At 37.7% G+C, this 15,783-nt stretch overlaps 1 pseudogene; it reads right to left on the reverse strand.

The window, feature by feature from the left end:
- Positions 1-617: 617 nt before the first annotated feature.
- Positions 618-11,724, reverse strand: LOC115736949 (annotated as a pseudogene).
- Between the last annotated feature and the right edge of the window lie 4,059 nt (positions 11,725-15,783).

The following is a 15,783-nucleotide window of genomic DNA, read 5'->3' on the forward strand; positions in this document are numbered from 1 at the left end:
CAATGATTTTCTTGTTAGTGGCCAAAAGCGAATTTCTCTATTAACGGTTGATAGAAAGTACAAAATGTGACTTTTCTTTTACTTCGAAAAACTTTGGCATTGAAAAAGTACACTAGAAGTGCCATAATTTGTGTACGGCATTCACTTGAGTGCCATAACTTCCAAAACGTTTACTTTAGTGCCATAACTTTCAAAAATCGTTAACTTGAGTGTTACAAGAACTTTTCCGGCGTGCCACGTCAGCTTTCCAACGTACTACAGTAACTTTTCCAACGTGCTACAGTAACTTTTTCGGCTGCCACGTCAACTTTCGGCTGTCACGTCGGCTTTTCCGGCTTCCACGTTAACATGATACTCAAGTGAACGATCTTTGAAAGTTATGGCACTTAAGTGAACGTTTTGAAAGTTATGGCACTCAAGTGAACGCCGTACAAAAGTTATGGCACTTCTAATGTACTTTTCCCGCATTGCGACATATAAGCTTGATCAAATACAACTCACATTGACTGAAGTTTAACAGACCATATGAAGGTGGGTAAATGCAATTCTTTCCCTTTATTCTAGACAAAGAAGCTTAACCAAGATGCACGGTGCGTATGGGGCACTCCCCCAATACCTCATTCATAAAGCCTAGGATCAGAGAAAGATGGCGAAGGAACAGCCATTAGAGGCTTTTTCTTCTTCATGACGATCCCAAACTGCTTCGTCGGATCCATCTTCTTCCCCTCCGGCAGCTTCCAGTGGAAGGAGTGCAAGAGCGTGGCGAGCGAGTATAGCACTGTCCTCTTGGCCATCAATATTCCCACGCATGTTCTCCTGCCGGATCCGAAAGGCAAGTAATTTACATCATCCCTGTCGAAGTCGACCTCACTGTGCAAGAACCTGTCGGGATCGAACTCCAGCAGGTCACTCCATATCGAAGGTTCCCTGTGTATCGCCCACACATTGATGAAGACCCGAGAGCCCTTCGGGATCGTATAGCCTCCGACGGTGCAAGTAGCACTCGGGCAGCGCGGGACCAGCAGGGGGACTGGCGGGTGTAACATCAGCGACTCTTTCATGACAGCTTGTAAGTAAGGAAGTTTAGGGATTTGAGATTCTTCTACTACGTTGTCTTTGCCGACCGCAGTTTCCAGTTCTTGATGGATTTTTCTCAGAACGCTGGGTTTGTTCATGATCTCAGCCATGGCAAACTCGATTGTGTTGGAGGACGTGTCTGTTCCACCAACCAATATGTCCTGTCAAAATAAATCAATTGCATGCAATGTCTCAACGGGCCATCCTCAAGAGAAATCGAGTTCACGAAGAAGATTTAAAAGCAAGCAAGAGCTAGGATTAGGAAACTAATTTTGTAAGCGCAGAAATAGACTTATGACAAATAGCAGTGCAGTGAAGTGTAGACTCATCAAATTGTCTTTTATAAATTGTCAGCAGTGAAACGCGCTCCAAATTCAAACCTTAGTGTCGTTTTGCACTCGTAACCATGGAATGAAATAGCTAGGATGGGGAGTTTCGCTATATAATAATATTACACCAAATACCCAACATAGAAAAACTGCTGAAAGGTTAACAGAGAAGGCGATTTGTGTTACTGTGCGTTGTTAGATTTGTGTTGATTAGGCCCATCAAATCAGTGGGTCAGGCATGATTGGATCTGATCATAAATGGTCCAATCAAAATAGATTCATTTAACCGTTTTTGAATTATTTATTGCCCATTTAACACTAATATTATTTTGACAAAAAAACACTAATATTATATTTAAACTCATTTATTGAATACAACTAACTTATATAAAATTCAACCCATCACATATAGGTTAAAAAATAGGTTTATAACTCGTTTTGACAGATCTAGTGTCAATTCATGCGGTTAAAAAATGTGATCTTGTACGGTGGCAAAATTGATTTATGTTCTACACAAACTAAACGTTAATAACATCAATTTTAAAGGGATAAGTACACTGGGAATGCAATAACTTTTGTACAGCGTTCACTTGAGTGCCACAACTTTCTTTTCATTCACTTAAGAGCCACATTAGAGCAAAATCATTTATATGAGTGCCATTTCCAGCAAATCGTCTTACGTGGACATTTTACTATTATTTTATTTTTTCAGTGACACATGGATTTTTTTAATACATTTTTTTAATATTTTGTGAACTTTTTTTTTATTTATTTTGATATTTTTATTATTTAATATTTTTTGAAAAGAAAAAACCCTTGAATTTTCCCATGGCTTGCGAGGGTCACCATGAGGGTCCTCGTCGGCCGTAGCCGACTAGCCTAGGGGTGATAGCTGTCACCCCGGGTTGTCACGGACACGGCCGGCTAGCCCAGGGGCGAGGGGGGTGCGACGGCCGTTACAGCACCGGCGGTTGCGGGTGGCGGCCGCCTCACCCCCGATTGCAATCACTGTGGTTGATGGGGCTTCGTTGACCATGGCCAAGGGCATGAAGGCCCTCTCCGGTTATGGGCGAGGGCTGCCTCGCTCATTTCAGACGGGGCAGCAAGGGCCCTCGCCTAGATCTGCGAGGGCCTTTGCGCCCTCGCCTAAGGCTATCGAGGCCGCAACGGTAGTCACCTACGTCCATTGAAGCCCCCTTGGCCGAGGGCTAGGCGGCCCTTGCCCCCGGGCTAGCCCACCGTGGCTGGTGAGGGCCCTCACGATGGCCCTTGTCAGCCAAGAGGGGAAAAACACAAAAACCAAAAAAAAAAAAGTCAAAATAACTAAAAAAAATAAAATAAAAATCCATTTGTATATTAAAAAATTCAAAAAAATTGCTCCAGCGATGCCACGTTAGATTTTTTTACATTCAAGTTGGGTTTCCGGCGGCACATATCGACGATGGTACTTAAGTGATTGTGTTTTCAAATTTATGGCACTCAAGTGAATAAAAAAAAAGTTATGACACTCAAGTAAACGCCGTACACATGTTATAGCACTCCCGGTGTACTTATCTAGTTGTAGTGGACTCATCAAATTCAAGGGTGTTTCTCAATAAATTATCTTCCACGCTATGCCATGTTTGAATTGTGTTTCAACGTTGTGTCGAAAATTGTTATTAGCGGGTGGAAGTGGCTCAGGGGTCGACCTTTTAGGAGAGAAAGTACAACAATCACAAATGTATCTAGACAAAGAAGTTGAGTCGGACATGGCCAACGCTAGTTTCTCCTAAAACAACCAATGCGGCCCCTCTTTATTCTTGTGCCTAGTCATTTCATCTTCTCCTTTGAGTCCTGCTCAGGACTGAAATTAAACTGGCATGTACAATTGTCGGGACCTAAAATTCAAGAAATTTCAAGCTAATGGATTATCGGGTTAGTTATTTCACTAACCTAACTCGGACTCTCTCAAGTCCATTCAAGTGATTAACATGCAATGTAAATTGAATTCAAAGTCGCCACTAATCATTTACAGTAGGTCGATTATAAATCTAAATAAAATAGTGAAAGAAACTATTTTATTCTTACGAACCGGAGATTAAGAGTTCGGAGACTTGATTACGCTAAATTACTCAACGCCTTTCCGGTTCCATGTTATTTCATGAAAAATCATTTGAGAATGCAACATTAATTGATTTTAATTCATTAACAAAGGTTATCATGTGGGTGCACAATCAATTAATTAAATATCCAGAAATCATTATAATCTAGGGAGCATGCGCCACATAAAACATTATTATTATTTTTTCGATCTTTTATATGAATGAATGATCTTATTCTAAATGATGCAATGTCATGAATTAAATGCAAGACTAAACTAGATGACATGCAAATTAAATTAAATGAATGTACAAGTGAGACCATGGTTTAATTAAATTAACTATGTGACATGTAGATTAACTAAAACCTAGATGTGCAATTCTAATATGCTATATGAGCCAAAATGCAACCTAATAGGACATGGCAAGAAATGATGACCTGGCATAGATGACATGGCAAAGATGACATGGCAAAAATGAATGTCTTTTTTTTTTTTTAATTTTCGGATGAATTTATTTCCTTAAATAGAACTATGCCAAAATAATGTTTACCTTGCATATTTTAGAGTTTAAATTGACCTAAACCCTAATATATTAAAGATAAATTATTTAAACATAAGATTCTATTTAAACATGCGATTTCTATCCTAAAATGCAATCAAACCTAAATATTTTACAAAAACAAAGGATTAGATATGCAATTATCTACATGATGCAATTTTTAAAAGATATGCAATTTTCAAATATGGAAAGTAAATGAATGCAAATCTTTTAGAATTTTCGAGATTACATCATGCGACGGTTATATTCTAAAAAATATGACAATCAAACAATTCAAGTGAAATTAGGAAAGTAAATATGACAATTATTGTCAATTGAGAAAGTGGATATATATCAATCAAGTTTTGAAGTAATTCATAATTTTTGAGTCAATCTTTAATTTGTAATACTACGATTAACGATTGAACCCAAATCCTTACCTAATCGAGTATTCCATCAATAATCTTAAAGATGACTTTCTCAGTTATACGGCAAGTTGCAGATTAGGAAAGGAAATTCTCCTAAGAAAAGATATCCTCTTGTATGCAATATACTTGAGATATGCAAATATATGACAAGATATGCAATTGAATATACCAGCTAACAGTCCTCAAACGATGACAAAAAGGATTGAACAGCGGCGGTTTCGAGTGGACAGCAGGGGTTTCTTGGGGTCTTCTAGCACAATGTGGGATCACCGAAACAAAGGACAAAAACAAGCCTGCTTGTTGTCCTGTTTTGGGTGTAGCAGCTACAAAAGGCCAACAAGTAGAGCAAAGGAGTTGATTAAGCAGTAGTGGAGAAAGAAGGACAAAGAAACTGCCCAGGGAAACCGCCCGATCAAGCTTCACTCAAAAGGAGTCTTCTCTTTGTTTGTTTTTTTTTTTTTTTTAAACTCACGTGTGTGTGTCAATTTTTTCTGAACGAGTGTCCCCCAAAATTCTGACCTCCCCTCAGTCCTTCCCCAGCAATCTTTTTTATAGGCCTGAGAGTCTGAATTCTCAAGGAAAGAAAGCTGATTTTGTTTTCTGCAGAATATATTGTACTTTCTTTTTGGTGGGAAAGCTTACTTTCTTGTCCCTCTTTTGTCTGCGTGAACATGGAAGAAGGCTAAGAGGTGGCCATGGTTCAGAACCGGCCGATTTTCGTTCATGAACTGACGGTTCCAGTTCATGGCCACCCCTGAACCGGAATTGGCCCTTTAAGGGGCGGTCCCTGTTCCAGTTCAGAACAGGTGGTTCCGAGCCGATTTCGGTTCCGATTGTTATATTTAATTTTTAAATAATAAATTATGAAATAATAAATAACAAATTATCAAATATAAATTATAATCAAATTGTACATTGTAACTAAATTTGGAGGAAAAAAATGGAGGGGGGAAGGGGCTTGAACTTAAAGAATTATCATTAAGCGCATATATATATTTTTGGGAATAAAAGAATCAAAGTCCATGTAATTCTTTTAACTTTGACAATCCCAACTTATCTCGTCGTCAATTGCCGCTACCCGTTCCCGTAGTCATGGTGATGGTATTTTCATCATCATCATCGAAGAATTCGGCTTCTGTGTTGCGATCCATCTCTTGTTGTCGAAATTGAGCCATTGTTCAATCATCAAGACAAGCTTGAGCATTCACCGAATCCGGAGATAACCTTGAATGTCGGTTGTCCAAAATTAATCTTCCAGCGCCAAATGCTTATTTAACCACAACCGTTGAATAAGGAGTTGCTAAAATCTATCTTACGATGAAAGCGAGGATTGAGAATTGAGTTGAATGCCTCTTCTACCACTCTAGAATTGGAAAATCTGTGTTTTCGGATTCACCAAACTCAAAAGAAATGGTTAAATAGGTCTTTATTTTAGAAATATTACTTGTTGCTCCTTTTTGTCTTTTTTCCTACTCAATAGCATTTTGTACCCTTTACTAATTCAACTACTCTCCCCGATTTGTACGTCACTAGGTTGGAAAAATCCACTATCACCTAAACCATATTTACTACAAAATTCACTATACAATTCTACTTTTGCGTCTTTAATCTATGCTTGTATAGTTCTAACATTTACTGTTTCATTCAAATGTAAACATTCATAATAGCTATTCGGATAATCACCTAGACCATCTAATTTCATACGTGGATCGAAAGCAAAAGAAACCAAATAAATAAGAGAAATTTCAGTATAATAAAGGCGTCATTTTGCTCGCATTGCTATAATAGTCGGAGCTAATTGATTATCTTTTTTCATATTCTTCAAAAACACCAGCAATATTAACACACTCTATTAAGAATAAATGTATAGTAGGATAATAAACACCAGATAAAATATAAGTTGCATCGTTAAAAACTTTTAAAAAATCTAATTTTTGTTTTTTTGCAAATATCCCACTCTTGTGGGAATAAATTAATTTTGGAAACATTATTCAAAATAAACGCACATAAGAAATCTTTATAGGCAAAAGATTGATTAAGCAACTCATAGGTAGAATTCCAATGAGTCGGAACATCTTTTGAATTTTTTTTTTGGTATTCTTCTATGTGCTTTATAAAATCTACCCCATTCTTTCATAATTTGGGGATGTTTCGATAAAAATTGAATTGCTTTTTTTATTGGGCTGAGAAAAGCATCAAGAGTTTGCATAAATTTAAAATATGGCAAGCAAATCTAATATGAAAAAATTGTCCACCAAAAGTGGGTTTACAAATCTTTTTTAAATAAGGAATGGAAGCGATATTTACCACGGCATTATCAAAACCAACTGAAAATTTTTTATTAATCAAATTATATTCTTCTAAAACTTGCCTAATTACTCTATAAATACTATTGACCGTATGTTTATCATCAAAAACTCGAAATGCAATAACTTCTTTTTTGAACATTTCAATTGTTACCTATCCAATGACATGTGATACCCATATAAGAATGAGTTTGCCAAGGATCATTCCAAATGTTGCTACCTATATGCACACGTCCATTGAAATTCGTAAAAAAGTTTTTCAAATATTTTTTTCTTTTTTTATAAAGCCCAAAAATTTCCCGTTTAAGAGTATTTGTGGGAACGGGTTTTGCTTGCGGAGTACATGTAGTGTTTATAAAAAAAATTAAAACCAAAATTTTCACCAAAATTAAACGGTAAACGATCAATGGCAGAATATTAAGCTAATGTTTCTTTATAAATTTTTTCATTGTAACGAAATAAAAGAGGAGTGTTAAGATTGACCTACACGGAGATTTGTTGTTGGGTGGTGTCGATCCCCGCTTGTGTTGCATGTTTTGACCTCAAATGCCATTTAAATGATCCATAACTGCCTCCACCTATAAAACTATATGTTGTCCCACAATATTTACATTTTATGCTATACTTGTTTTAGCTTAAATGTTCATTCGTGAAGTGTTTCCATATGTTGGATGTACCCTCTCGTTCTGGCTCCCGTATTGTTGACATTTCTTCGACACCGGTAGGAAGATGAAAACTTTTTTGTGTTGGGACGTGCTCGACGTTGGGAATAATGTTGATATCATCATCCTCGTCTACCCAACATACAAATTCACAAGGATCATACTCATGAGGATGAGGATAATCGGATTCTCCTATCCGCATCGCTCTCTTTCCTTTGTCACTAGATTTGCTTCCATTTGCCTTTTTTTGAGAGAATCGAGCGGAAAGCGGATTCAGAAAATTGAGAGAATTGAGCCGGGATTGAGAGAATTGAGTAGATTGATAGAATTTGTGAGAAAAAACGAAAGGGGAGGGGTATTTATAAAGATTGAGGATAGTTTTAATAAATTTAGAAAAAAATAAAAAGGATGGGAGGGGGGGAATCCGTTGCAATGCAACGGTTAAATTGCATTGCAACAGAGATTTAGGATAGTTTTAATAAATTTTGACCGTTGCAACTGCGGCCCGTGGGGGAAAGAGCCGTGGCTCTTTCCTTGATTTTTTTAAAAGTTTATAGCCGTTGGGCCTAGCCCAACGGCTAATTGGCTGGTTCCGTAATCACCGGTTCTGAAATTGGCTGAACCTTAACCGGCCTGTGAGGGTCGGGCTGGTTCTGGTTCGGAACCGGCGGGCCCGGTCAACGGGCCGGTTCCGGTTGATCAATGGGCTTGTTTCAGGCCCAAATCGGCCCGTGGCCATCTTTAGGCTGGGTATCCGCAAATCAAAATATAATATTTTCTGTCCCTTGCGTGTTGACTGATTTTGGCATGATCAGGAGAAAGGAATCAAAATTCCCTTTTTGTATTCTTCTTAGCCACGCATTGGGCACGGGCAGCTTTTTCTTATTACATTGCTCAAAGAGTAACGCCGGATATGTGTCCCTCGTGCAAGATACTTTGTACGAAACCTCCTCTGGCCGTTAACTTGTCTATTAATTTTATCCCAGGATAAAGTTTTGGTCATCATGGGCTTGTCCACAGGCTTAATACAAGTCAGTTCATGCGCTCGAGCCCATCCATCACCGGTCCAATTAAATGTAAATGCAATGCATGCTAAACTAAATTAATTATGCTATGCATGAAGACTTAACTAATTATTTTTTGGTGAGAACTTAAACTAATTCTCATTTTTATGTAAAATGTATGATTTAAGAAAAATCAAAATTTGTAGTCAACGACAATCAAGTTCACATTGGAGAATTAGAAGAGGAACCACGAGTACTTATTGCAGATATTAACATCAATCCCTATGCACCTTGATATTTGGCTCAAGCATGGAAAATTGATAATCATCCTACGTTCATTTTTCATAAGTTAAAAGTTTAAGCCCGTTGAATGCCATCTAGAAATGTTACCATTAAGATAATTTATCAACTTATGAAGCAACAAACCTAAAATCATCATTTGAACAAACTAGTTATTGTGATCTACGCAAAATCTCCCATATATTAATCTTGAGATAATTATCCAAAAAGTCCTAAACCTATTGCGCTTTTGCCAATTCAGTTCTAAACCTTTTAAGTTTGTCAATTGAGTTTATCCGATAAATTTTGGTTGGAAATCCCTGACGTAAATGCTAGCCGTCTTACGTGGCACGGCTGGTGTTGACTGGATCATTTTTAATAGTGCTTTAATAATTTTCTTCGAATTTCTTTCATTCTTTTCTTTTTTTCTTTTCTTTCTGTTTTCTTTCTTTTTCTATTCAAATGGCTGGCGACCTCCGCCGCTCACACCGAGGCCGGTGAGGGCGTCGCGACCCCTCGCTTAGGGACCATTGGGGGTCACCGAGCCTATACCAATGGCCGGCGGCCTTGCTGGCCCTTTGAACCAAAAAAGAAAAAAAACCGAAATAAAAGAAAAAGATAAACTAATAAAAAATAAAAATATTTAAAAATTTCAAAAATTATTAAAGATTATTCACGTCGCTGCCACCTATGCCTCATTGGATGACCAACGTCTTTGTCATCAATTTTTGGCCAAAATTGGCTGGATTAACTCAATTGGCAAAAAGTAAAAAGGTTGAGTATCGAATTGACAAAAGTGCAGCAGGTCTATGATTTTTTTTACAATTTTCCCTATTAATATTACTCTAATAATTATGTTCGTTCAAGTATTTCAATTATCAGATCTAAACGTCACAAAGAATCGGTCTACATCATGTATTCTCATCAGAAAGAACAAAAGAATAAAGCATAGAGAAGTAAGCTCGGCAATAGTATAAGAAGAAGAAGAAAAACTGACCATGAGCAGAGCTTTCAGGCCAGACATCGTGAGAGGAGTCGTGGCATCTCCCTCATCCTTCCACTCCAACAGAAACTGCAAGAAATCTTTGCTCTCCTCGCTTCCGCCATCTCTCTGCATCTTCAACCTCTGCTCAATCATCTTCTCAAAAATTCCATCGAACCACTTCGCCAACCCCTTCATCTGCCTCTCTGTCCCTTGCAAATCGAATCGAGCCAGACTCGGATAAAAGTCCGAAATATTTGGCTTCCCAAGAAGTTTTGTCAAATTTGACATCGCCTGTAGAGGGAAGGAAAATTCAGAAAGAAATTATAAAATCAATATCTTAAATTTTGTATATTCACTCTAATTAGAAGTAAAAAAAAAAAAAAGATATAATTCCACCAAAAACCTTAAAACTCTTCTAAGTGGGGACACCAATAATTCAAATTTTTCCGTCTCACCAAAACTATCATACTTGTACCGATGAACCAAAAATACCTTCCATCCATATGGCCATTAAAAATTCCAACTTGGCAGCGTGTGTGAACATTAAATATTTGACGTGGCCATGCTCTTGCTCGGTGGGGCAGTGCGTGTCCATTGCCACATCAAATCCATTTGCCCCGTTTGCTATTACATCGTTTTTTTTTTTACGGATGCTTAAAGATGAAAATCTAGCGGATGTTTTGTTTTTTGGGTAATTGATACAAGCTTGAGGTATTAACGAGATGAAAAAAAATATGTTTGGGTATGGATGTCTCACGAAGAAAAGTATTAGATTTGTTTGTGGGATTATCCAGGGACAAATAGTAAAATGTTAGTCTGAAATATATATGTTGAACTTAAATTAGAGAAAAATAGACAATAAAACTAACAATTCTTGAAATATGAATATGAAATAGAATTGATCATGGATCTTGATGACTAACATACCTATTTCCCAATCTTAATAGGCAAGAAGAGCACTTTTTAGCGAACTTTAGTGATACTGGTTAATCATAAATTCGATTTGTAGGTTGATCCAAAAAGTAAGTTCGGCGCAACCTTAAAGTCTAAAAATGATCACCTTTATTATGAAATAAGATAAATTTGTATTTTCTTTTCTGCTGACAAGAAAAGGGAAGTAATAGCATATGTTGCCAATATAAAATAAAATAAAATAAAATAAATTCAAAGACGACCACGTCCACATTTGGTTAGATGAGTATATTTAAAGACTCAATGAAGGATCGACAAAACCTATTTGTCTTAAAGTTGTGCCGAAAGTGTGCTTAATCTTTTATGGTAAAAAAAGCAAAAGAGGGATCCTATTCGATCGTCGTCGTCACCAACCAACCTGCTTGAAATCAGCACCCAAGCTCTCCTTGTCCTCGCCCCGCGCTGTCCCACCCCACAACATGCTCGTTATCACGTTGAGCACCGTCAAGAACATCTGCTTCCCAACGTTCACCGACTACCCGGCCCGGAGCCGGAAGTACCCGACGGTCTTTTGGACCTCCCTCCGCCGGAGCTCGTAGACGGAGTCCAGCGTGTGGTTGCTCAGCATCTTGAGCCCGCACACCTCCACTCGGGCCCGTACGAACTCCACGCGATGCTGCCCCCACCCCCCCTTCCCCCGGGAGCGGTAGAGCACGGTCCTCCCGGTGATGGGCACGTCATGGTTGGCGAACGTCACGTCATTATCCTTCAGCACCTTGCGGGCAGTGGCCGGGGACGTCACAATGACGCCGAGCTTCTTGCCAAGCTGGAGCTTCAGGACTGGGCCGTACATCGTCGCAAGGGTAGCGAAGTAGGTGTGGAGCTCCAGGTCGAGGAAGGGCAAGTTCCTGACGAGGGGGAGACCCGCCGGTCCCGGCAGCAGTGACGGCGAGTTTTTCTTTTTGGGCAAAATGACACCATGCGCAACAGCCGATTGCGAAAATGCCTGAGAGAAGGAGAAGTAAGTTAGGGAGCGAGACATCGTGCCACGAGGGAGAAGATTCATGATCGTGGAGAAGGGGAAGGGAGGTGGAGGGGGACATGGTGATCTTGGAGTGCGATCAATTACGAAATAAGGGCTTAGTATATAAGAACAAAAATTAAGTGATGAGCCATTTACTTGCAAGTTTCTACGTGCTACAATATTTTACGGCTGAATTACTATAAAATTCATACTAAATCAGGATGAGTTCTACACTCGCCACCAAGGCCCCCGCCAAATCTGGACGTGGTTTGCGAGCAACACCGACACTAGTCCATGGCCGTGGTTGGCATGGTTCTGTTAGTGATTAATGTAATATTTTTATGCGGAAATTTCAAATTAACAGTTCTTCGATCTTCATGATTTTCACGTTCCGAGAGGGATGAAGACATACCTTTATCCATAGTAAAACCTTCAAGCGTTGATAGTTGCGTCAGAAAACAGAGACAATGGAGACCTGCTTTTTCTCCCTTAACTCTCTGTGCTTTATGTTGTTTCTAATGGAGAGAGAACCATGCATCGTTATTTTATTAACGTTATAGAGTTAAAGAGAAGACCAGAGTTCCTTTTAAAAAAGAAAACGTTATCCAAGAGGTGTTTCTTCAAGAGATGCCTTCTATCAAAGCACATCAAATTCGCACATTTTCAATTGTATCTTTTCATAACCAATATTGATTAATTATTACATGAAATAATTATTAAACAATATTATAACATCATATGGGCCACAATTATTTTACATTCTCTCATTTGGCCAATATGAGTTTCCTTGCATGGTTTAACAAATACCATAATGTGCACAATAACATGATACTAAAACTTTTCTTTAATGGGCTATCACATAATAATCACAATAAAGTGAAGAAGACTAATGCGACTCATAGCGGTTGTGTGTTGTTAATTGAGACAGTCCCTTCTATGTACTACAACTATAGCTCTCTACTCATCATGATTCATAAATAAGAAATATAGCAATGGTCCAACTATAATGTCTTTGTTAGGGAGTATCCTGTCAAACATTCATCTACTTCCATTATGTATACTAAGTAGAAAATAGAATATATCAGAAATACACATAAATGAGCTCAGAGTGTCAAATACATAAACTTAATAGAGTCACAATACAATATCATTAGTGACGTCCAATAATTCCCATCCTTTCAACATGTTCATTAAATGTTTTGGGCGGCAATCCTTTTGTTAATGGATTTGTAATCATAAGATTGGTTTTAATATGCTCAATTGACAATCTCTGTTTCTGAACTTCTTCTTTGACGGACAAGTATTTAATTTCCATATGCTTAGCACCCTTACAATGCTTGACGTTCTTAGAGAAGAAAACTGCTGCAGCATTATCACAGTAAATTTTCAATAGCCTGGCAATACCGTCGACAATCACAAGCTTGAAATAAAGTTCCGCAGCCATAACCCATGAATAGTGGCCTCAAAGCATACTACAAACTCTGCTTCCATAGTGGATGCAGCAATGACTAATCGCTTCGCACTTTTCCATGAAATTGCAACTCCAGCCAAAAGGAACAGATAACCAAATGTTAATTTCCTTGTATCGGCGTATCCGGCTAAGTCTAGATTTGAATATCCAATCATCTCAAGATGATTGGATCTTTTAAAAGTGAGCATGTAATCATTCATTCCTTGCAAGTATCTAAGAATTTTCTTTGCAGCCTTCCGGTGATCCAATCCTAGATTACTTTGATACCAACAAAGTGTCACGACCTGACTTTTTCCTCCCGCAGGGTCTAGCGGGTTTATAGGTATTGCTTATCGGTTTAGGCGTAAACTCTCTCAAGTCCTACCTCGCATGACGTTGGATTTAGTTTTCATGATTAACAACCTAAATCATTACTAGGAGTCGCCACTTGTTTCTTGAGGTCAACTAGAAACCAATCGAGACATGGAAGTGCTATCTCGATTCCTATACAACTAGAGCATCTAGGTTCGAGGATTTATTTACTCTAATTAGTTAATTAGCGTCATTTCGGCACCTAACCAGTTAATTGTAAGGACCCCTACGATGTCCCAGGGCGTCATGGTATTTAGCGGGTCTCATATTATTGTAATATAAAATATAATCAAAGGAGCATGCATGAAATGCTGTGGGTACTTTAAAAGGAGAGCACACCATAGGAAATCAGAGACAGGCACGAATACAAATTGGTTGGTCTTAGTAGGGCTTATCTCACACACATGTTAAACATCTACACATTCACAAACATCAGCATATCAGGTTGTCCATTAAACGTACATATATAGACATGTATAAATCGTTTACTTTCTCTGGGACATTAACAAAAGATTTCTACCTCCCAATTCTAAGTTCCTTCACCGCCACTACTCCATCACAATCCTCACTTAAGTGGCCTAGTCGACAAGTGTTCGCAAAAACGCTACCATCCAAAAGCTTGCCTTTACAACACCCTGTCCCGCAGCTCTAGCACGTCCACTATTCCATCACGTGATCGTCATCAGAAGGCATGAACGGTAGTGGTCCAGACCAATGACCAGATGGGTCCAACATACACAACGACATGAAACGGAGTGGAACAACTCTAATAAGCCCACATCTATCCACGGTACAGACACCATAACACAAATTGCTCTGCATGCAACTCAGGGTTGTGATATTCTTCCCACGTATGTACAAAGTTAATAGGAGCACCATATCAAAGGATGGGGATGGCAGGTGGAATCGTCATACCTACTCATTTGAAAAATAGTTTGTCGCGATCTAAAATTAGACTAATTCCAGGCTAATGGATTATTAAGTTAATTAAAGTAATTAACCTAGTTCGAGTTCTTCCAAACTCTACCAAATTGCAACTTATGGTTCAAATTAATCAACATGCAAAGATTTTTAAATTAAAGTTTCACTAATCGTTTTTGGTAAGTTGATTGGAAACCTAAGTAAATTAGTGGGAGAACTAAATTACTTATACGAACCAGAGATTAAGAGTTCGGGGACTTGATTACGCTAGATTACTCTAACGCCCTTTCGGTACCATTTTATTTCATGAAAAATTATTTGAGAAAGTAACGTTAATTGATTTTAACCTAAGTCACCAACAAAGGTTATCATGCGAGTGCACAATCAATTAATTAAACATTCAGAAATCAGTATAATTCAGGGAGCATGCGCCACACAAATTCTATTTTTTTGATTTTTTCGAATTTTTATATGAATGCATAAGATGCGTGAATTCTATCCTAAATAATGCAATGTCATGGTTTAGATGCAAAACTAGGCTAGATGACATGCAAATTAAATTAAATGAATGTATAAGTGAAACTACGATTAAATTAACTACGTGACACGTAAATTAATTAAAACCTAGACATGCAATTCTAATATGCAATTTAAGCTAACATGCAACCTAATATGACATAGCAAGAATGATAACATGGCATAAATTATATGGCGAGTATGACATGGCATTGATGATGTGGCAAGTATGACATGGCAATGATGACGTGGCAAGGATGAATGATTTTTTTAATTATTTTCGGATGAATTTATTTCCTAAAATAGAACTATGCCAAAATAATTTTTATCTTGCATATTTTAGAGTTTACATTGACTTAAACCCTAATATATTAAAGATGAATTATTTCAGACATGAAATTCTATTTAAACATGCAACTTTTATCCTAAAATGCAATCTAATCTAAATATTTTACAAGAGGGATTAGATATACAATCATCTACATGATGCCATTTTTAAAATATGCAATTTTCGAATATGGAATATGAATGAATGTAATCTTTTTTAGAATTTTTTAGATCACATCATGCGACGGATATATTCTAAAAAAGATACGACAATCAAACAATTCAAATCAAATTAGGAGAGTGAATATGCTAATTAATGTCAATCAATAAAGTGGATATATCAATCAATTTTTGAAATATTTCGCGAATATTTGAATCAAATCTTTAATTCGTAATCCTACGATTAACGATTGAAATCAAACCCTTGCCCAATCGAGTATTCCATCAATAATCCTAAAGATGGACTGTCTCGATCATATGACAAGTTGTGGATTAGGAAAGAAATTTTCTTAATCAACCTGTATTTTGAAAAGTATCCACTTTGATGCAATATGTGAAAGATAGGCAAATAAA

This window comes from Rhodamnia argentea, chromosome 9 (genome assembly GCF_020921035.1).
Source record: "Rhodamnia argentea isolate NSW1041297 chromosome 9, ASM2092103v1, whole genome shotgun sequence".
Taxonomy (NCBI): domain Eukaryota; kingdom Viridiplantae; phylum Streptophyta; class Magnoliopsida; order Myrtales; family Myrtaceae; genus Rhodamnia; species Rhodamnia argentea.